Source organism: Salvelinus fontinalis, chromosome 37 (assembly GCF_029448725.1).
Source record: "Salvelinus fontinalis isolate EN_2023a chromosome 37, ASM2944872v1, whole genome shotgun sequence".
Taxonomy (NCBI): Eukaryota; Metazoa; Chordata; class Actinopteri; order Salmoniformes; family Salmonidae; genus Salvelinus; species Salvelinus fontinalis.
In genome coordinates, this window is record NC_074701.1 from 2526764 (window position 1) to 2546971 (window position 20208).

The 20208-nt window shown below is 37.6% G+C and overlaps 24 non-coding genes across 24 annotated transcripts; all 24 read left to right on the forward strand.

Annotated features, from left to right (window-relative positions):
• Window positions 1-577: 577 nt before the first annotated feature.
• Window positions 578-650, forward strand: trnav-aac (transfer RNA valine (anticodon AAC)). The gene has a single exon. It is a non-coding gene; the product is annotated as a tRNA-Val (tRNA).
• Window positions 651-2411: 1761 nt separating this feature from the next.
• Window positions 2412-2484, forward strand: trnav-aac (transfer RNA valine (anticodon AAC)). Its single transcript has one exon. It is a non-coding gene; the product is annotated as a tRNA-Val (tRNA).
• A 126-nt stretch (window positions 2485-2610) lies between these two features.
• On the forward strand, window positions 2611-2683 carry trnav-uac (transfer RNA valine (anticodon UAC)). The gene has a single exon. It is a non-coding gene; the product is annotated as a tRNA-Val (tRNA).
• Window positions 2684-3039: 356 nt separating this feature from the next.
• Window positions 3040-3112, forward strand: trnav-aac (transfer RNA valine (anticodon AAC)). The gene has a single exon. It is a non-coding gene; the product is annotated as a tRNA-Val (tRNA).
• A 524-nt stretch (window positions 3113-3636) lies between these two features.
• trnav-uac (transfer RNA valine (anticodon UAC)) lies at window positions 3637-3709 on the forward strand. Its single transcript has one exon. It is a non-coding gene; the product is annotated as a tRNA-Val (tRNA).
• Window positions 3710-4463: 754 nt separating this feature from the next.
• Window positions 4464-4536, forward strand: trnav-aac (transfer RNA valine (anticodon AAC)). The gene has a single exon. It is a non-coding gene; the product is annotated as a tRNA-Val (tRNA).
• Window positions 4537-4662: 126 nt separating this feature from the next.
• trnav-uac (transfer RNA valine (anticodon UAC)) lies at window positions 4663-4735 on the forward strand. Its single transcript has one exon. It is a non-coding gene; the product is annotated as a tRNA-Val (tRNA).
• A 967-nt stretch (window positions 4736-5702) lies between these two features.
• On the forward strand, window positions 5703-5775 carry trnav-aac (transfer RNA valine (anticodon AAC)). The gene has a single exon. It is a non-coding gene; the product is annotated as a tRNA-Val (tRNA).
• Window positions 5776-6098: 323 nt separating this feature from the next.
• On the forward strand, window positions 6099-6171 carry trnav-uac (transfer RNA valine (anticodon UAC)). The gene has a single exon. It is a non-coding gene; the product is annotated as a tRNA-Val (tRNA).
• A 1125-nt stretch (window positions 6172-7296) lies between these two features.
• On the forward strand, window positions 7297-7369 carry trnav-uac (transfer RNA valine (anticodon UAC)). Its single transcript has one exon. It is a non-coding gene; the product is annotated as a tRNA-Val (tRNA).
• A 754-nt stretch (window positions 7370-8123) lies between these two features.
• trnav-uac (transfer RNA valine (anticodon UAC)) lies at window positions 8124-8196 on the forward strand. Its single transcript has one exon. It is a non-coding gene; the product is annotated as a tRNA-Val (tRNA).
• A 356-nt stretch (window positions 8197-8552) lies between these two features.
• On the forward strand, window positions 8553-8625 carry trnav-aac (transfer RNA valine (anticodon AAC)). The gene has a single exon. It is a non-coding gene; the product is annotated as a tRNA-Val (tRNA).
• A 324-nt stretch (window positions 8626-8949) lies between these two features.
• trnav-uac (transfer RNA valine (anticodon UAC)) lies at window positions 8950-9022 on the forward strand. The gene has a single exon. It is a non-coding gene; the product is annotated as a tRNA-Val (tRNA).
• Window positions 9023-9776: 754 nt separating this feature from the next.
• Window positions 9777-9849, forward strand: trnav-aac (transfer RNA valine (anticodon AAC)). The gene has a single exon. It is a non-coding gene; the product is annotated as a tRNA-Val (tRNA).
• A 1732-nt stretch (window positions 9850-11581) lies between these two features.
• trnav-uac (transfer RNA valine (anticodon UAC)) lies at window positions 11582-11654 on the forward strand. The gene has a single exon. It is a non-coding gene; the product is annotated as a tRNA-Val (tRNA).
• A 3646-nt stretch (window positions 11655-15300) lies between these two features.
• On the forward strand, window positions 15301-15373 carry trnav-cac (transfer RNA valine (anticodon CAC)). The gene has a single exon. It is a non-coding gene; the product is annotated as a tRNA-Val (tRNA).
• Window positions 15374-15498: 125 nt separating this feature from the next.
• On the forward strand, window positions 15499-15571 carry trnav-uac (transfer RNA valine (anticodon UAC)). The gene has a single exon. It is a non-coding gene; the product is annotated as a tRNA-Val (tRNA).
• Window positions 15572-15697: 126 nt separating this feature from the next.
• Window positions 15698-15770, forward strand: trnav-cac (transfer RNA valine (anticodon CAC)). The gene has a single exon. It is a non-coding gene; the product is annotated as a tRNA-Val (tRNA).
• A 340-nt stretch (window positions 15771-16110) lies between these two features.
• Window positions 16111-16183, forward strand: trnav-cac (transfer RNA valine (anticodon CAC)). Its single transcript has one exon. It is a non-coding gene; the product is annotated as a tRNA-Val (tRNA).
• A 524-nt stretch (window positions 16184-16707) lies between these two features.
• Window positions 16708-16780, forward strand: trnav-uac (transfer RNA valine (anticodon UAC)). Its single transcript has one exon. It is a non-coding gene; the product is annotated as a tRNA-Val (tRNA).
• Window positions 16781-17120: 340 nt separating this feature from the next.
• Window positions 17121-17193, forward strand: trnav-cac (transfer RNA valine (anticodon CAC)). The gene has a single exon. It is a non-coding gene; the product is annotated as a tRNA-Val (tRNA).
• Window positions 17194-17332: 139 nt separating this feature from the next.
• On the forward strand, window positions 17333-17405 carry trnav-aac (transfer RNA valine (anticodon AAC)). The gene has a single exon. It is a non-coding gene; the product is annotated as a tRNA-Val (tRNA).
• Window positions 17406-18555: 1150 nt separating this feature from the next.
• Window positions 18556-18628, forward strand: trnaf-aaa (transfer RNA phenylalanine (anticodon AAA)). Its single transcript has one exon. It is a non-coding gene; the product is annotated as a tRNA-Phe (tRNA).
• Window positions 18629-19396: 768 nt separating this feature from the next.
• trnaf-aaa (transfer RNA phenylalanine (anticodon AAA)) lies at window positions 19397-19469 on the forward strand. The gene has a single exon. It is a non-coding gene; the product is annotated as a tRNA-Phe (tRNA).
• Window positions 19470-20208: the final 739 nt, after the last annotated feature.

Here is a 20208-nt window from a genome sequence, read left to right on the forward strand (position 1 = left end):
CCGGTTTGAAACCGGGTGGAAACAGTGCTCTTTGACACATTCAGTAAGAACTGTATTTTTAACAGAGAATAGTTGCTTTCATAAATGCCGTAATTTGGAAATTCAAATACATGCAGTTAATATCAGTAAAATTTGGTTTAGTACTTGCAAAAGTCACATGCATTAGTTTCTGTAGTGTAGTGGTTATCACGTTCGCTTCACACGCGAAAAGTCCCCGATTCGAAACCGGTTGGAGACTGTGCTCTTCGACACATCCAGTAAGAACTTTATTTTTAACAGAGAATACTTGCTTTCATTACTGCCTTTTTTTGGAAATTCAAATACATGCAGTGAATATCAGTAAAATTTGGTTTAGTCCTTGCAAAAATCACATGCAGCAGTTTCTGTATTGTGTGGCTATCAGGTTCGCTTAACACGCAAAAGGTCCCCGGTTCGAAACCGGGTGGAAACAGTGGTCTTTGACATATTCAGTAAGAACTGTATTTATAACAGAGAATAATAATATTTTGGAAATTCAAATACATGCAGTGAATATCAGTAAAATTTGGTTTAGTCCTTGCAAAAATCACAGGCAGCAGTTTCTGTAGTGTAGTGGCTATCACGTTCGCTTAACACGCGAAAGGTCCCCGGTTCAAAACCGGTTGGAAACATTGCTCTTTGACACATTCAGAAAGAACTGTATTTATAACAGAGAATAATAATATTTTGGAAATTCAAATACATGCAGTGAATATCAGTAAACTTTGGATTAGTCCTTGCAAAAAACACATGCAGCAGTTTCTGTAGTGTAGTGGTTATCAAATTCGCTTTACACACGAAAGGTCATCGGTTCGAAACCGGGCGGAAACAGTGCTCTTCGACACATCCAGTAAGATCTGTATTTTTAACAGAGAATAGTTGCTTTCATAAATGCCTTTTTTTGGAAATTCAAATACATGCAGTGAATATCAGTAAAATTTGGTTTAGTCCTTGCAAAAATCACATGCAGCGGTTTCTGTAGTGTAGTGATTATCAAGTTCTCATCACACGCGAAAAGTCCCCGATTCGAAACCGGTTGGAGACTGTGCTCTTCGAAACATCCAGTAAGAACTTTATTTTTAACAGAGAATAGTTGCTTTCATAAATGCCTTATTGTGCAGTGAATATCAGTAAAATTTGGTTTAGTCCTTGCAAAAATCACGTGCAGTAGTTTCTGTAGTGTAGTGGTTATCACGTTCTCATCACACCCGAAAGGTCCCCGGTTTGAAACCGGGTGGAAACAGTGCTCTTTGACACATTCAGTAAGAACTGTATTTATAACAGAGAATACCTGCTTTCATAAATGCCGTAATTTGGAAATTCAAATACATGCAGTGAATATCAGTAAAATTTGGTTTAGTCCTTGCAAAAATCACATGCAGCAGTTTCTGTAGTGTAGTTGCTATCGCGTTCGCTTCACACGTGAAAGGTCCCCGGTTCGAAAACGGGTGGAAACAATGCTGTTTGACACATTCAGTAAGAACTGTATTTATAACAGAGAATAATAATATTGTGGAAATTCAAATACATGCAGTGAATATCAGTAAAATTTGGTTTAGTCCTTGCAAAAATCACATGCAGAAGTTTCTGTAGTGTAGTGGCTATCACGTTCGATTAATACGCGGAAGGTCACCGTTTCGAAACCGGGCAGAAACAGTGCTCTTTGACACATTCAGTGAGAACTGTATTTATTACAGAGAATAGTAATATTTTGGAAATTCAAATACATGCAGTGAATATCAGTAAAATTTGGTTTAGTCCTTGCAAAAATCACATGCAGCGGTTTCTGTAGTGTAGTGATTATCAAGTTCTCATCACACGCGAAAAGTCCCCGATTCGAAACCGGTTGGAGACTGTGCTCTTCGAAACATCCAGTAAGAACTTTATTTTTAACAGAGAATAGTTGCTTTCATAAATGCCTTTTTTTGGAAATTCAATTCCATGCATTGAATATCAGTAAAATTTGGTTTAGTCCTTGCAAAAATCACATGCAGCAGTTTCTGTATTGTGTGGCTATCAGGTTCGCTTAACACTCGAAAGGTCCCCGGTTCGAAACCGGGTGGAAACAGTGGTCTTTGACACATTCAGTAAGAACTGTATTTATAACAGATAATAATAATATTTTGGAGATTCAAATACATGCAGTGAGTATCAGTAAAATTTGGTTTAGTCCTTGCAAAAATGACATGCAGTAGTTTCTGTAGTGTAGTGGTTATCACGTTCTCATCACACACGAAAGGTCCCCGGTTTGAAACCGGGTGGAAACAGTGCTCTTTGACACATTCAGTAAGAACTGTATTTATAACAGAGAATAATAATATTTTGGAAATTCAAATACATGCAGTTAATATCAGTAAAATTTGGTTTAGTCCTTGCAAAAATCAAAGGCAGCAGTTTCTGTAGTGTAGTGGCTATCACGTTCGATTAACACGCGAAAGGTCCCCGGTTCGAAACCGGGCGGAAACAGTGCTCTTTGACACATTCAGTAAGAACTGTATTTATAACAGAGAATAATAATATTTTGGAAATTCAAATACATGTAGTGAATATCAGTAAACTTTGGATTAGTCCTTGCAAAAAACACATGCAGGAGTTTCTGTAGTGTAGTGGTTATCACATTCGCTTTACACGCGAAAGGTCCTCGGTTCGAATCCGGGCGGAAACAGTGCTCTTCGACACATCCAGTAAAAACTGTAATTTTAACAGAGAATAGTTGCTTTCATAAATGCCTTTTTTTGGAAATTCAAATACATGCAGTGAATATCAGTAAAAGTTGGTTTAGTCCTTGCAAAAAATCACATGCAGTTGTTTCTGTAGTGTAGTGGTTATCACGTTCTCATCACACGCGAAAGGTCCCCGGTTTGAAACCGGGTGGAAACAGTGCTCTTTGACACATTCAGTAAGAACTGTATTCATAACAGAGAATACTTACTTTCATGAATGCCGTAATTTGGAATTTCAAATACATGCAGTGAATATCAGTAAAATTTGGTTTAGTCCTTGCAAAAATAACATGCAGTGGTTTCTGTAGTGTAGTGGGTATCACGTTCGCTTAACACGCGAAAGGTCCCCGGTTCGAAACCGGGTGCAAACAGTGGTCTTTGACACATTCAGTAAGAACTGTATTTATAACAGAGAATAATAATATTTTGGAAATTCAAATACATGTAGTGAATATCAGTAAAATTTGGTTTAGTTCTTGCAAAAATCACATGCAGCGGTTTCTGTAGTGTAGTGGTTATCACGTTCTCATCACAGGCGAAAGGTCCCCGGTTTGAAACCGGGTGGAAACAGTGCTCTTTGACACATTCAGTAAGAACTGTATTTATAACAGAGAATAATAATATTTTGGAAATTCAAATACATGCAGTTAATATCAGTAAAATTTGGTTTAGTCCTTGCAAAAATTACAGGCAGCTGTTTCTGTAGTGTAGTGGCTATCACGTTGACTTAACACGCGTAAGGTCCCCGGTTCGAAACCGGGCGGAAACAGTGCTCTTTGACACATTCAGTAAGAACTGTATTTATAACAGAGAATAATAATATTTTGGAAATTCAAATACATGTAGTGAATATCAGTAAACTTTGGATTAGTCCTTGCAAAAAACACATGCAGCAGTTTCTGTAGTGTAGTGGTTATCACATTCGCTTTACAAGCGAAAGGTCCTCGGTTCGAAACCGCGCGGAAACAGTGCATTTCTACACATCCAGTAAGAACTGTATTTTTAACAGAGAATAGTTGCTTTCATAAATGCCTTTTTTTGGAAATTCAAATACATGCAGTGAATATCAGTAAAATTTGGTTTAGTCCTTGCAAAAATTCACATGCAGTTGTTTCTGTAGTGTACTGGTTATCACGTTCTCATCACACGCGAAAGGTCCCCGGTTGGAAACCGGGTGCAAACAGTGGTCTTTGACACATTCAGTAAGAACTGTATTTATAACAGAGAATAATAATATTTTGGAAATTCAAATACATGTAGTGAATATCAGTAAAATTTGGTTTAGTCCTTGCAAAAATCACATGCAGCGGTTTCTGTAGTGTAGTGGTTATCACGTTCTCATCACACGTGAAAGGTCCCCGGTTTGAAACAGGGTGGAAACAGTGCTCTTTGACACATTCAGTAAGAACTGTATTTATAACAGAGAATACTTGCTTTCATAAATGCCGTAATTTGGAAATTCAAATACGTGCAGTGAATATCAGTAAAATTTGGTTTAGTCCTTGCAAAAATCACATGCACCAGTTTCTGTAGTGTAGTGGTCATCACGTTCGCTTTAAACTTGAAACGTCCCCGGTTTGAAAACGGGCGGAAACAGTGGTCTTTGACACATTCAGTAAGAACTGTATTTATAACAGAGAATAATAATATTTTGGAAATTCAAATACATGCAGTGAATATCAGTAAAATTTGGTTTAGTCCTTGCAAAAATCACAGGCAGCATTTTCTGTAGTGTAGTGGCTATCACGTTCGCTTAACACGCGAAAAGTCCCCGGTTCGAAACCGGGTGGAAAAATTGCTCTTTGACACATTGAGTAAGAACTGTATTTAAAACAGAGAATAATAATATTTTGGAAATTCAAATACATGTAGTGAATATCAGTAAACTTTGGATTAGTCCTTGCAAAAAACACATGCAGCAGTTTCTGTAGTGTAGTGGTTATCACATTCGCTTTACACGCGAAAGGTCCTCGGTTCGAAACCGGGCGGAAACAGTGCTCTTCGACACATCCAGTAAGAACTGTATTTTTAACAGAGAATAGTTGCTTTCATAAATGCCTTTTTTTGGAAATTCAAATACATGCAGTGAATATCAGTAAAATTTGGTTTAGTCCTTGCAAAAAATCACATGCAGTTGTTTCTGTAGTGTAGTGGTTATCACGTTCTCATCACACGCGAAAGGTCCCCGGTTCGAAACCGGGTGCAAACAGTGGTCTTTGACACATTCAGTAAGAACTGTATTTATAACAGAGAATAATAATATTTTGCAAATTCAAATACATGTAGTGAATATCAGTAAAATTTGGTTTAGTCCTTGCAAAAATCACATGCAGCGGTTTCTGTAGTGTAGTGGTTATCACGTTCTCATCACAGGCGAAAGGTCCCCGGTTTGAAACCGGGTGGAAACAGTGCTCTTTGACACATTCAGTAAGAACTGTATTTATAACAGAGCATGCTTGCTTTCATAAATGCTGTAATTTGGAAATTCAAATACATGCAGTGAATATCAGTAAAATTTGGTTTAGTCCTTGTAAAAATCACATGCAGCAGTTTCTGTATTGTTTGGCTATCAGATTCGCTTAACACACGAAAGGTCCCAGGTTCGAAACCGGGCGGAAACAGTGCTCTTTGACACATTCAGTAAGAACTGTATTTATAACAGAGAATAATAATATTTTGGAAATCTAAATACATGCAGTGAATATCAGTAAAATTTGGTTGAGTCCTTGCAAAAATCACATGCAGCCGTTTCTGTAGTGTAGTGGTTATCACGTTCTCATCACACGCGAAAGGTCCCCGGTCTGAAGCCGGGTGGAAACAGTGCTCTTTGACACATTCAGTAAGAACTGTATTCATAACAGAGAATACTTGCTTTCATAAATGCCGTAATTTGGAAATTCAAATACATGCAGTGAATATCATTTAAATTTGGTTTAGTCCTTGCAAAAATCACAGGCAGCAGTTTCTGTAGTGTAGTGGCTATCACGTTCGCTTAACACGCGAAAGATCACCGGTTCGAAACCGGGCGGAAACAGTGCTCTTTGACACATTCAGTAAGAACTGTATTTATAACAGAGAATAATAATATTTTGGAATTTCAAATACATGCAGTGAATATCAGTAAAATTTGGTTTAGTCCTTGCAAAAATCACATGCAGTAGTTTCTGTATTGTGTGTCTATCAGGTTCGCTTAACACGCGAAAGGTCCGAGGTTCGAAATCGGGCGGAAACAGTGCATTTGACACATTCAGTAAGAACGGTATTTATAACAGTGAATAGTAATATTTTGGAAATTCAAATACATGCAGTGAATATCAGTAAAATTTGGTTTAGTCCTTGCAAAAATCACATGCAGCAGTTTCTGTAGTGTAGTGGTCATCACGTTTGCTTTACATGCGAAAGGTTCCCGGTTCGAAACCAGGTGGAAACAGTGCTCTTTGACAAATTCAGTAAGAACTGTATTTACAACAGATTATAATAATATTTTTGAAATTCAAATACGTGCAGTGAATATCAGTGAAATTTGGTTTAGTCCTTGCAAAAATCACATTCAGCGGATTCTGTAGTGTAGTGGTTATCACGTTCTCATCACACGCGATAGGTCCCCGGTTTGAAACCGGGTGGAAACAGTGCTCTTTGACACATTCAGTAAGAACTGTATTCATAACAGAGAATACTTGCTTTCATGAATGCCGTAATTTGGAAATTCAAATTCATGCAGTGAATATCAGTAAAATTTGGTTTAGTCCTTGCAAAAATCACATGCAGTGGTTTCTGTAGTGTAGTGGTTATCACGTTCGCTTAACACGTGAAATGTCCCCGGTTTGAAACCGGGTGCAAACAGTGGTCTTTGACACATTCAGTAAGAACTGTATTTATAACAGAGAATAATAATATTTTGGAAATTCAAATACATGTAGTGAATATCAGTAAAATTTGGTTTAGTCCTTGCAAAAATCACATGCAGCGGTTGCTGTAGTGTAGTGGTTATCACCTTCTCATCACACGCGAAAGGTCCCCGGTTTGAAACCGGGTGGAGACAGTGCTCTTTGACACATCCAGTAAGAACTGTATCTATGACAGAGAATAGTTGCTTTCAGAAATGACTTATTGTGCGGTGAATATCAGTAAAATGTGGTTTAGTCCTTGCGGAAAACACAGGTAGTAGTGTAGTAGTTATCACATTCGCATCACACGTGAAAGGTCCCCGGTTCGAAACCGGGTGGAAACAGTGCTCTTTGACACATTCAGTAAGAACTGTATTTATAACAGAGAATAAAAATATTTTGGAAATTCAAATACATGCAGTTAATATCAGTAAAATTTGGTTTAGTCCTTGCAAAAATCACAGGCAGCATATTCTGTAGTGTAGTGGCTATCACGTTCGCTTAACACGCGAAGGTCCCCGGTTCGTAACCGGGTGGAAAAATTGCTCTTTTACACATTCAGTAAGAACTGTATTTATAACAGAGAATAATACTTTTTTGGAAATTCAAATACATGTAGTGAATATCAGTAAACTTTGGATTAGTCCTTGCAAAAAAAACATGCAGCAGTTTCTGTAGTGTAGTGGTTATCACATTCGCTTTACACGCGAAAGGTCCTTGGTTCGAAACCGGGCGGAAGCAGTGCTTTTCGACACATCCAGTAAGAACTGTATTTTTAACAGATTATAGTTGCTTTCATAAATGCCTTTTTTTGGAAATTCAAATACATGCAGTGAATATCAGTAAAATTTGGTTTAGTCCTTGCAAAAAATCACATGCAGTTGTTTCTGTAGTGTAGTGGTTATCACGTTCTCATCACACGCGAAAGGTCCCCGGTTTGAAACCGGGTGGAAACAGTGCTCTTTGACACATTCAGTAAGAACTGTATTCATAACAGAGAATACTTGCTTTCATGAATGCCGTAATTTGGAAATTCAAATACATGCAGTGAATATCAGTAAAATTTGGTTTAGTCCTTGCAAAAACCACATGCAGTGGTTTCTGTAGTGTAGTGGGTATCACGTTTGCTTAACACGCGAAAGGTCCCCGTTTCGAAACCGGGCGGAAAAAGTGCTCTTTGACATATTCAGTAAGAACTGTATTTATAACAGAGAATAATAATATTTTGGAAATTCAAATACATGCAGTGAATATCAGTAAAATTTGGTTTAGTCCTTGCAAAAATCACATGCACCAGTTTCTTTAGTGTAGTGGTCATCACGTTCGCTTTAAACTTGAAAGGTCCCCGGTTCGAAAACGGGCGGAAACAGTGGTCTTTGACACATTCAGTAAGAACTGTATTTATAACAGAGAATAATAATATTTTGGAAATTCAAATACATGTAGTGAATATCAGTAAACTTTGGATTAGTCCTTGCAAAAAACACATGCAGGAGTTTCTGTAGTGTAGTGGTTATCACATTCGCTTTACACGCGAGAGGTCCTCGGTTCGAAACCGGGCGGAAACAGTGCTCTTCGACACATCCAGTAAGAACTGTATTTATAACAGAGAATAGTTGCTTTCATAAATGCCTTTTTTTGGAAATTCAAATACATGCAGTGAATATCAGTAAAATTTGGTTTAGTCCTTGCAAAAAATCACATGCAGTTGTTTCTGTAGTGTAGTGGTTATCACGTTCTCATCACACGCGAAAGGTCTCCGGTTTGAAACCGGGTGGAAACAGTGCTCTTTGACACATTCAGTAAGAACTGTATTCATAACAGAGAATACTTACTTTCATGAATGCCGTAATTTGGAATTTCAAATACATGCAGTGAATATCAGTAAAATTTGGTTTAGTCCTTGCAAAAATCACATGCATTGGTTTCTGTAGTGTAGTGGGTATCACGTTCGCTTAACACGCGAAAGGTCCCCGGTTCGAAACCGGGTGCAAACAGTGGTCTTTGACACATTCAGTAAGAACTGTATTTATAACAGAGAATAATAATATTTTGGAAATTCAAATACATGTAGTGAATATCAGTAAAATTTGGTTTAGTCCTTGCAAAATCACATGCAGCGGTTTCTGTAGTGTAGTGGTTATCACGTTCTCATCACAGGCGAAAGGTCCCCGGTTTGAAACCGGGTGGAAACAGTGCTCTTTGACACATTCATTAAGAACTGTATTTATAACAGAGAATAATAATATTTTGGAAATTCAAATACATGTAATGAATATCAGTAAACTTTGGATTAGTCCTTGCAAAAATCACAGGCAGCAGTTTCTGTAGTGTAGTGGTTATCACATTCGCTTTACACGCGAAAGGTCCTTGGTTCGAAACCGGGCGGAAGCACTGCTTTTCGACACATCCAGTAAGAACTGTATTTTTAACAGAGTATAGTTGCTTTCATAAATGCCTTTTTTTGGAAATTCAAATACATGCAGTGAATATCAGTAAAATTTGGTTTAGTCCTTGCAAAAAATCACATGCAGTTGTTTCTGTAGTGTAGTGGTTATCACGTTCTCATCACACGCGAAAGGTCCCCGGTTTGAAACCGGGTGGAAACAGTGCTCTTTGACACATTCAGTAAGAACTGTATTCATAACAGAGAATACTTGCTTTCATGAATGCCGTAATTTGGAAATTCAAATACATGCAGTGAATATCAGTAAAATTTGGTTTAGTCCTTGCAAAAACCACATGCAGTGGTTTCTGTAGTGTAGTGGGTATCACGTTTGCTTAACACGCGAAAGGTCCCCGTTTCGAAACCGGGCGGAAAAAGTGCTCTTTGACATATTCAGTAAGAACTGTATTTATAACAGAGAATAATAATATTTTGGAAATTCAAATACATGCAGTGAATATCAGTAAAATTTGGTTTAGTCCTTGCAAAAATCACATGCACCAGTTTCTGTAGTGTAGTGGTCATCACGTTCGCTTTAAACTTGAAAGGTCCCCGGTTCGAAAACGGGCGGAAACAGTGGTCTTTGACACATTCAGTAAGAACTGTATTTATAACAGAGAATAATAATATTTTGGAAATTCAAATACATGTAGTGAATATCAGTAAACTTTGGATTAGTCCTTGCAAAAACCACATGCAGTGGTTTCTGTAGTGTAGTGGGTATCACGTTCGCTTAACACGCGAAAGGTCCCCGGTTCGAAACCGGGTGCAAACAGTGGTCTTTGACACATTCAGTAAGAACTGTATTTATAACAGAGAATAATAATATTTTGGAAATTCAAATACATGTAGTGAATATCAGTAAAATTTGGTTTAGTCCTTGCAAAATCACATGCAGCGGTTTCTGTAGTGTAGTGGTTATCACGTTCTCATCACAGGCGAAAGGTCCCCGGTTTGAAACCGGGTGGAAACAGTGCTCTTTGACACATTCAGTAAGAACTGTATTTATAACAGAGAATAATAATATTTTGGAAATTCAAATACATGCAGTTAATATCAGTAAAATTTGGTTTAGTCCTTGCAAAAATCACATGCAGCGGTTTCTGTAGTGTAGTGGTTATCACGTTCTCATCACACGCGAAAGGTCCCCGGTTTGAAACCGGGTGGAAACAGTGCTCTTTGACACATTCAGTAAGAACTGTATTTATAACAGAGAATAATAATATTTTGGAAATTCAAATACATGCAGTGAATATCAGTAAAATTTGGTTTAGTCCTTGCAAAAATCACAGAGAGCATATTCTGTAGTGTAGTGGCTATCACGTTCGCTTAACACGCGAAAGGTCGCCGGTTCGAAACCGGGTGGAAAAATTGCTCTTTGACACATTCAGTAAGAACTGTATTTATAACAGAGAATAATAATATTTTGGAAATTCAAATACATGCAGTGAATATCAGTAAAATTTGGTTTAGTCCTTGCAAAAAATCACATGCAGTTGTTTCTGTAGTGTAGTGGTTATCACGTTCTCATCACACGCGAAAGGTCCCCGGTTTGAAACCGGGTGGAAACAGTACTCTTTGACACATTCAGTAAGAACTGTATTCATAACAGAGAATACTTGCTTTCATGAATGCCGTAATTTGGAAATTCAAATACATGCAGTGAATATCAGTAAAATTTGGTTTAGTCCTTGTAAAAATCACATGCAGCAGTTTCTGTATTGTGTGGCTATCAGATTCGCTTAACACACGAAAGGTCCCAGGTTCGAAACCGGGCGGAAACAGTGCTCTTTGACACATTCAGTAAGAACTGTATTTATAACAGAGAATAATAATATTTTGGAAATCTAAATACATGCAGTGAATATCAGTAAAATTTGGTTTAGTCCTTGCAAAAATCACATGCAGCAGTTTCTGTAGTGTAGTGGATATCACGTTCGCTTAACACGCGGAAGGTCACCGTTTCGAAACCGGGCAGAAACAGTGGTCTTTGACACATTCAGTAAGAACTGTATTTATAACAGAGAATAATAATATTTTGGAAATTCAAATACATACAGTGAATATAAGTAAAATTTGGTTTAGTCCTTGCAAAAATCACATGCAGCGGTTTCTGTAGTGTAGTGGTTATCACGTTCTCATCACACGCGAAAGGTCCCCGGTTTGAAACCGGGTCTAAACAGTGCTCTTTGACACATTCAGTAAGAACTGTATTTATAACAGAGAATAATAATATTTTGGAAATTCAAATACATGCAGTGAATATCAGTAAAATTTGGTTTAGTCCTTGCAAAAATCACAGGCAGCATATTCTGTAGTGTACTGGCTATCACGTTCGCTTAACACGCGAAAGGTCCCCGGTTCGAAACCGGGTGGAAGAATTGCTCTTTGACACATTGAGTAAGAACTGTATTTATAACAGAGAATAATAATATTTTGGAAATTCAAATACATGTAGTGAATATCAGTAAACATTGGATTAGTCCTTGCAAAAAACACATGCAGCAGTTTCTGTAGTGTAGTGGTTATCACATTCGCTTTACACGCGAAAGGTCCTCGGTTCGAAACCGGGCGGAAACAGTGCTCTTCGACACATCCAGTAACAACTGTATTTTAAACAGAGAATAGTTGCTTTCATAAATGCCTTTTTTTGGAAATTCAAATACATGCAGTGAATATCAGTAAAATTTGGTTTAGTCCTTGCAAAAAATCACATGCAGTTGTTTCTGTAGTGTAGTGGTTATCACGTTCTCATCACACTCGAAAGGTCCCCGGTTCGAAAAAGGTTGCAAACAGTGGTCTTTGACACACTCAGTAAGAACTGTATTTATAACAGAGAATAATAATATTTTGGAAATTCAAATACATGTAGTGAATATCAGTAAAATTTGGTTTAGTCCTTGCAAAAATCACAGGCAGCGGTTTCTGTAGTGTAGTGGTTATCACGTTCTAATCACACGCGAAAGGTCCCCGGTTTGAAACCGGGTCGGAAACAGTGCTCTTTGACACATTCAGTAAGAACTGTATTTATAACAGAGAATACTTGCTTTCATAAATGCCGTAATTTGGAAATTCAAATACATGCAGTGAATATCAGTAAAATTTGGTTTAGTCCTTGCAAAAATCACATGCAGCAGTTTCTGTATTGTGGTGGTTATCACGTTCTCATCACACTCGAAAGGTCCCCGTTTCGAAACCGGCCGGAAACAGTGCTCTTTGACATATTCAGTAAGAACTGTTTTTATAACAGAGAATACTTGCTTTCATAAATACCGTAATTTGGAAATTCAAATACATGCAGTGAATATCAGTAAAATTTGTTTTAGTCCTTGCAAAAATCACATGCAGCGGTTTCTGTAGTGTAGTGGTTATCACGTTCTCATCACACGCGAAAGGTCCCCGGTTTGAAACCGAGTGGAAACAGTGCTCTTTGACACATTCAGTAAGAACTGTATTTATAACAGAGAATAATAATATTTTGGAAATTCAAATACATGCAGTGAATATAAGTAAAATTTGGTTTAGTCCTTGCAAAAATCACATGCAGCGGTTTCTGTAGTGTCGTGGTTATCACGTTCTCATCACACGCGAAAGGTCCCCGGTTTGAAACCGGGTCTAAACAGTGCTCTTTGACACATTCAGTAAGAACTGTATTTATAACAGAGAATACTTGCTTTCATAAATGACGTAATTTGGAAATTCAAATACATGCAGTTAATATCAGTAAAATTTGGTTAAGTCCTTGCAAAAATCACATGCAGCAGTTTCTGTAGTGTATTGGCTATCACGTTCGCTTAACACTCGAAAGGTCCCCGGTTCGAAACCGGGTGCAAACAGTGGTCTTTGACACATTCAGTAAGAACTGTATTTATAACAGAGAATAATAATATTTTGGAAATTCAAATACATGTAGTGAATATCAGTAAAATTTGGTTTAGTCCTTGCAAAAATCACATGCAGCGGTTTCTGTAGTGTAGTGGTTATCACGTTCTCATCACAGGCGAAAGGTCCCCGGTTTGAAACCGGGTGGAAACAGTGCTCTTTGACACATTCAGTAAGAACTGTATTTATAACAGAGAATAATAATATTTTGGAAATTCAAATACATGCAGTTAATGTCAGTAAAATTTGGTTTAGTCCTTGCAAACATCACAGGCAGCGGTTTCTGTAGTGTAGTGGTTATCACGTTCTCATCACACGCGAAAGGTCCCCGGTTTGAAACCGGGTGGAAACAGTGCTCTTTGACACATTCAGTAAGAACTGTATTTATAACAGAGAATACTTGCTTTCATAAATGCCGTAATTTGGAAATTCAAATACATGCAGTGAATATCAGTAAAATTTGGTTTAGTCCTTGCAAAAATCACATGCAGCAGTTTCTGTAGTGTGTGGCTATCAGATTCGCTTAACACGCGAAAGGTCCCAGGTTTGAAACCGGGCGGAAACAGTGCTCTTTGACACATTCAGTAAGAACTGTATTTATAACAGAGAATAATAATATTTTGGAAATCTAAATACATGCAGTGAATATCAGTAAAATTTGGTTTAGTCCTTGCAAAAATCACATGCAGCGTTTTCTGTATTGTAGTGGTTATCACGTTCTCATCACACTCGAAAGGTCCCCGTTTCGAAACCGGCCGGAAACAGTGCTCTTTGACATATTCAGTAAGAACTGTTTTTATAACAGAGAATACTTGCTTTCATAAATACCGTAATTTGGAAATTCAAATACATGCAGTGAATATCAGTAAAATTTGGTTTAGTCCTTGCAAAAATCACATGCAGCGGTTTCTGTAGTGTAGTGGTTATCACGTTCTCATCACACGCGAAAGGTCCCCGGTTTGAAACCGAGTGGAAACAGTGCTCTTTGACACATTCAGTAAGAACTGTATTTATAACAGAGAATAGTTGCTTTCATAAATGCCGTAATTTGGAAATTCAAATAGATGCAGTGAATATCAGTAAAATTTGGGTTAGTCCTTGCAAAAATCACATGCAGCAGTTTCTGTAGTGTAGTGGCTATCACGTTTGCTTGACACGCGAAAGGTCCCCGGTTCGAAACCGGGTTTAAACAGTGGTCTTTGACACGTTCAGTAAGAACTGTATTTATAACAGAGAATAATAATATTTTGGAAATTCAAATACATGCAGTGAATATCAGTAAAATTTGGTTTAGTCCTTGCAAAAATCACATGCAGCGGTTTCTGTAGTGTCGTGGTTATCACGTTCGCATCACACGCGAAAGGTCCCCGTTTCGAAACCGGGTGGAAACAGTGCTCTTTGACATATTCAGTAAGAACTGTATTTATAACAGAGAATTTTGATATTTTGGAAATTCAAATACATGCAGTGAATATCAGTAAAATTTGGTTAAGTCCTTGCAAAAATCACAGGCAGCGATTTCTGTAGTGTAGTGGTTATCACATTCTCATCACATGCGAAAGGTCCCCGGTTTGAAACCGGGTGGAAACAGTGCTCTTTGACACATTCAGTAAGAACTGTATTTATAACAGAGAATACTTGCTTTCATAAATGCCGTAATTTGGAAATTCAAATACATGCAGTTAATATCAGTAAAATTTGTTTTAGTCCTTGCAAAAATCACATGCAGCAGTTTCTGTAGTGTAGTGGCTATCACGTTCGCTTAACACGCGAAAGGTCCCCGTTTCGAAACCGGGTGCAAACAGTGGTCTTTGACACATTCAGTAAGAACTGTATTTATAACAGAGAATAATAATATTTTGGAAATTCAAATACATGCAGTGAATATCAGTAAAATTTGGTTTAGTCCTTGCAAAAATCACATGCAGCGGTTTCTGTAGTGTAGTGGTTATCACGTTCTCATCACACGCGAAAGGTCCCCGGTTTGAAACCGGGTGGAAACAGTGCTCTTTGACACATTCAGTAAGAACTGTATTTATAACAGAGAATACTTGCTTTCATAAATGCCGTAATTTGGAAATTCAAATACATGCAGTTAATATCAGTAAAATTTGGTTTAGTCCTTGCAAAAATCACATGCAGCAGTTTCTGTAGTGTAGTGGCTATCAGGTTCGCTTAACACGCGAAAGGTCCCCGGTTCGAAACCGGGTTTAAACAGTGGTCTTTGACACATTCAGTAAAAACTGTATTTATAACAGAGAATAATAATATTTTGGAAATTCAAATACATGCAGTGAATATCAGTAAAATTTTGTTTTAGTCCTTGCAAAAATCACATGCAGCGGTTTCTGTAGTGTCGTGGTTATCACGTTCGCATCACACGCGAAAGGTCCCCGGTTCGAAACCGGGCGGAAACATTGCTCTTTGACACATTCAGTAAGAACTGTATTTATAACAGTGAATAATAATATTTTGGAAATTCAAATACATGCAGTGAATATCAGTAAACTTTGGATTAGTCCTTGCAAAAACACATGCAGCAGTTTCTGTAGTGTAGTGGTTATCACATTTGCTTTACACGCGAAAGGTCCCCGGTTTGAAACCGGGTGGAAACAATGCTCTTTGACACATACAGTAAGAACTGTATTTATAACAGAGAATAATAATATTGTGGAAATTCAAATACATGCAGTGAATATCAGTAAAATTTGTTTTAGTCCTTGCAAAAATCATATGCAGCAGTTTCTGTAGTGTAGTGTCTATCACGTTCGCTTCACACGCGAAAGGTCCCCGGTTCGAAACCGGGTGGAAACTGTGCTCTTTGACAAATTCAGTAAGAACTGTATTTATAACAGAGAATAATAATATTTTGGAAATTCAAATACATGCAGTGAATATCAGTAAAATTTGGTTTAGTCCTTGCAAAAATCACATGCAGCGGTTTCTGTAGTGTAGTGGTTATCACGTTCTCATCACACGCGAAAGGTCCCCGGTTTGAAACCGGGTGGAAACAGTGGTCTTTGACACATTCAGTAAGAACTGTATTTATAACAGAGAATACTTGCTTTCATAAATGCCGTAATTTGGAAATTCAAATACATGCAGTGAATATCAGTAAAATTTGGTTTAGTTCTTGCAAAAATTAAATGCAGCAGTTTCTGTAGTGTAGTGGCTATCACGTTCGCTTCACACGCGAAAGGTCCCCGGTTCGAAACCGGGTGGAAACAGTGCTCTTTGACAAATTCAGTAAGAACTGTATTTATAACAGAGAATAATAATATTTTGGAAATTCAAATACATGCAGTGAATATCAGTAAAATTTGGTTTAGTCCTTGCAAAAATCACAGGCAGCAGTTTCTGTAGTGTAGTGGCTATCACGTTCGCTTAACACGCTAAAGGTCCCCGGTTTGAAACAGGGGGGAAACATTGCTCTTTGACACATTCAGTTTGAACTGTATTTATAACAGTGAATAATAATATTTTGGAAATTCAAATACATGCAGTGAATATCAGTAAACTTTGGATTAGTCCTTGCAAAAAACACATGCAGCAGTTTCTGTAGTGTAGTGGCTATCACGTTCGCTTAACACGCTAAAGGTCCCCGGTTTGAAACAGGGGGGAAACATTGCTCTTTGACACATTCAGTTTGAACTTTATTTATAACAGTGAATAATAATATTTTGGAAATTCAAATACATGCAGTGAATATCAGTAAACTTTGGATTAGTCCTTGCAAAAAACACATGCAGCAGTTTCTGTATTGTAGTGGTTATCAAATTCGCTTTACACGCGAAAGGCCCTCGGTTCGAAACCGGGAGGAAACAGTGCTCTTTGACACATTCAGTAAGAACTGTATTTATAACAGATAAAAATAATATTTTGGAAATTCAAATACATGCAGTGAATATCAGTCAAATTTGGTTTAGTCCTTGCAAAAATCACATGCAGCGGTTTCTGTAGTGTCGTGGTTATCACGTTCTCATCACACGCGAAAGGTCCCCGGTTTGAAACCGGGTGGAAACAGTGCTCTTTGACACATTCAGTAAGAACTGTATTCATAACAGAGAATAGTTGCTTTCATAAATGCTGTATTTTGGAAATTCAAATACATGCAGTGAATATCAGTAAAATTTGGTTTAGTGCTTGCAAAAATCACATGCAGCAGTTTCTGTAGTGTAGTGGTTATCACGTTCGCTTCACACGCGAAAGGTCCTTGGTTCGAAACCGGGTGGAAACAGTGCTCTGACACATTCAGTATGAAATGTATTTATAACAGAGAATACTTGCTTTCATAAATGCCGTAATATGGAAATTCAAATACATGCAGTGAATATCAGTAAAATTTGGTTTAGTCCTTGCAAAAATCACATGCAGCAGTTTCTTTAGTGTAGTGGCTATCACGTTCGCTTAACACGCGAAAGGTCCCCGGTTCAAAACCGGGTGGAAACAGTGCTCTTTTACACATTCAGTAAGAACTGTGTTTATAACAGAGAATAATAATATTTCGGAAATTAAAATACATGCAGTGAATATCAGTAAAATTTGGTTTAGTCCTTGCAAAAATCAAATGCAGCAGTTTCTGTAGTGTAGTGGCTATCACGTTCGATTAACACGCGGAAGGTCCCCGGTTTGAAACCGAGTGGATACAGTGCTCTTTCACACATCCTGTAAGAACTGTATTTATAACAGAGAAGAGTTGCTTTCATAAATGCCTTCTTTTGCAGTGAATATCAGTAAAATGTGGTTTAGTCCTTGCAGAAATCACATGCAGCAGTTTCTGTAGTGTAGTAGTTATCACATTCGAATCACACGTGAAAGGTCCCCGGTTCGAAACCGGGCAGAAACAGTGCTCTTTGACACATTCAGTAAGAACTGTATTTATAACAGAGAATAGTTGCTTTCAAAAATGCTGTAATTTGGAAATTCAAATACATCCAGTGAATATCAGTAAAATTTGGTTTAGTCCTTGCAAAAACCACATGCAGCAGTTTCTGTAGTGTAGTAGTTATCACAATCGCATCACACGTGAAAGGTCCCCGGTTCGAAACCGGGCGGAAACAGTACTCTTTGACACGTTCAGTAAGAACTGTATTTATAACAGAGAATAATAATATTTCGGAAATTCAAATACATGCAGTGAATATCAGTAAAATTTGGTTTAGTCCTTGCAACAATCAAATGCAGCAGTTTTTGTAGTGTAGTGGTTATCACGTTCGCTTAACACGCGGAAGGTCCCCTTTTTGAAACCGGGCATAAACAGTGCTCTTTGACACATTCAGTAAGAACTGTATTCATAACAGAGAATAATAATATTTTGGAAATTAAAATACATCCAGTGAATATCAGTAAAATTTGATTTAGTCCTTGCAAAAATCACATGCAGCGGTTTCTGTAGTGTCGTGGTTATCACGTTCTCATCATACGCGAAAGGTCCCCGGTTTGAAACCGGGTGGAAACAGTGCTCTTTGACACATTCAGTAAGAACTGTATTTATAACAGAGAATAGTTGCTTTCATAAACGCCGTAATTTGGAAATTCAAATACATGCAGTGAATATCAGTAAAATTTGGTTTAGTCCTTGCAAAAAGCACATGCAGCAGTTTCTGTAGTGTAGTGGCTATCACATTCGCTTAAAATGCAAAAGGTCCCCGGTTCGAAACCGGGTGGAAACACTCCTCTTTGAAACATTCAGTCAGAACTATATTTATAACAGAGAATAGTTGCATTCATAAATGCCTTTTTTTGGAAATTCAAATACATGCAGTGAATATCAGTAAAATGTGGTTTAGTCCTTGCAGAAATCACATGCAGCAGTTTCTGTAGTGTAGTAGTTATCACATTCGAATCACACGTGAAAGGTCCCCCGTTCAAAACCGTGTGGAAACAGTCCTCTTTGACACAATCAGAAAGAACTGTATTTATAACAGAGAATAGTTGCATTCTTAAATGCCTTTTTTTGGAAATTTAAATACATGCAGTGAACATCAGTAAAATTTGGTTTAGTCCTTGCAAAAATCACATGCAGCAGTTTCTGTAGTGTAGTGGCTATCATGTTCGCTTAACACGCGAAAGGTCCCCGTTTCAAAACCGTGTGGAACCAGTGCTCTTTGAGACATTCAGTAAGAACTGTATTTATAACAGAGAATAATAATATTTTGGAAATTCAAATACATGCAGTGAATATCAGTAAAATTTGATTTAGTCCTTGCAAAAATCACATGCAGCGGTTTCTCTAGTGTAGTGGTTATCACGTTCTCATCACATGCGAAAGGTCCCCGGTTTGAAACCGGGTGGAAACAGTGCTCTTTGACACATTCAGTAAGAACTGTATTTATAACAGAGAATAGTTGCTTTCATAAATGCCGTAATTTGGAAATTCAAATACATGCAGTGAATATCATTAAAATTTGGTTTAGTACTTGCACAAATCACATGCAGCAGTTTCTGTAGTGTAGTGGCTATCACATTCGCTTAAAACGCGAAAGGTCCCCGGTTCGAAACCGGGTGGAAACAGTGCTCTTTGACACATTTAGTCAGAACTATATTTATAACAGAGAATAGTTGCATTCATGAATGCCTTTTTTTGGAAATTCAAATACATCCAGTGAATATCAGTAAAATGTGGTTTAGTCCTTGCAGAAATCACATGCAGCAGTTTCTGTAGTTAGTAGTTATTACATTCGAATCACACGTGAAAGGTCCCCGGTTTGAAAACGGGTGGAAACAGTGCTCTTTGACACATTCAGTAAGAACTGTATTTATAACAGAGAATAGTTGCTTTCATAAATGCCGTGATTTGGAAATTCAAATACATGCAGTGAAAATCAGTAAAATTTGGTTCAGTCTTTGCAAAAACCACATGCAGCAGTTTCTGTAGTGTAGTGTCTATCACGTTCGCTTAACACTCGATAGGTCCCCCGGTTCGAAAACGGGTGGTAACAGTGCTCTTTGACACATTCAGGAAGAACTGTATTTATAACAGAGAATAGTTGCATTCATAAATGTCTTTTTTTGGAAAGTTAAATACATGCAGTTAACATCAGTAAAATTTGGTTTAGTCCTTGCAAAAATCACATGCAGCAGTTTCTGTAGTGTAGTGGCTATCACGTTCTCATCACACGCGAAAGGTCCCCGGTTTGAAACCGGGTGGAAACAGTGGTCTTTGACACATTCATTAAGAACTGTATTTATAACAGAGAATAGTTGCTTTCATAAATGCCGTAATTTGGAAATTCAAATACATGCAGTGAAT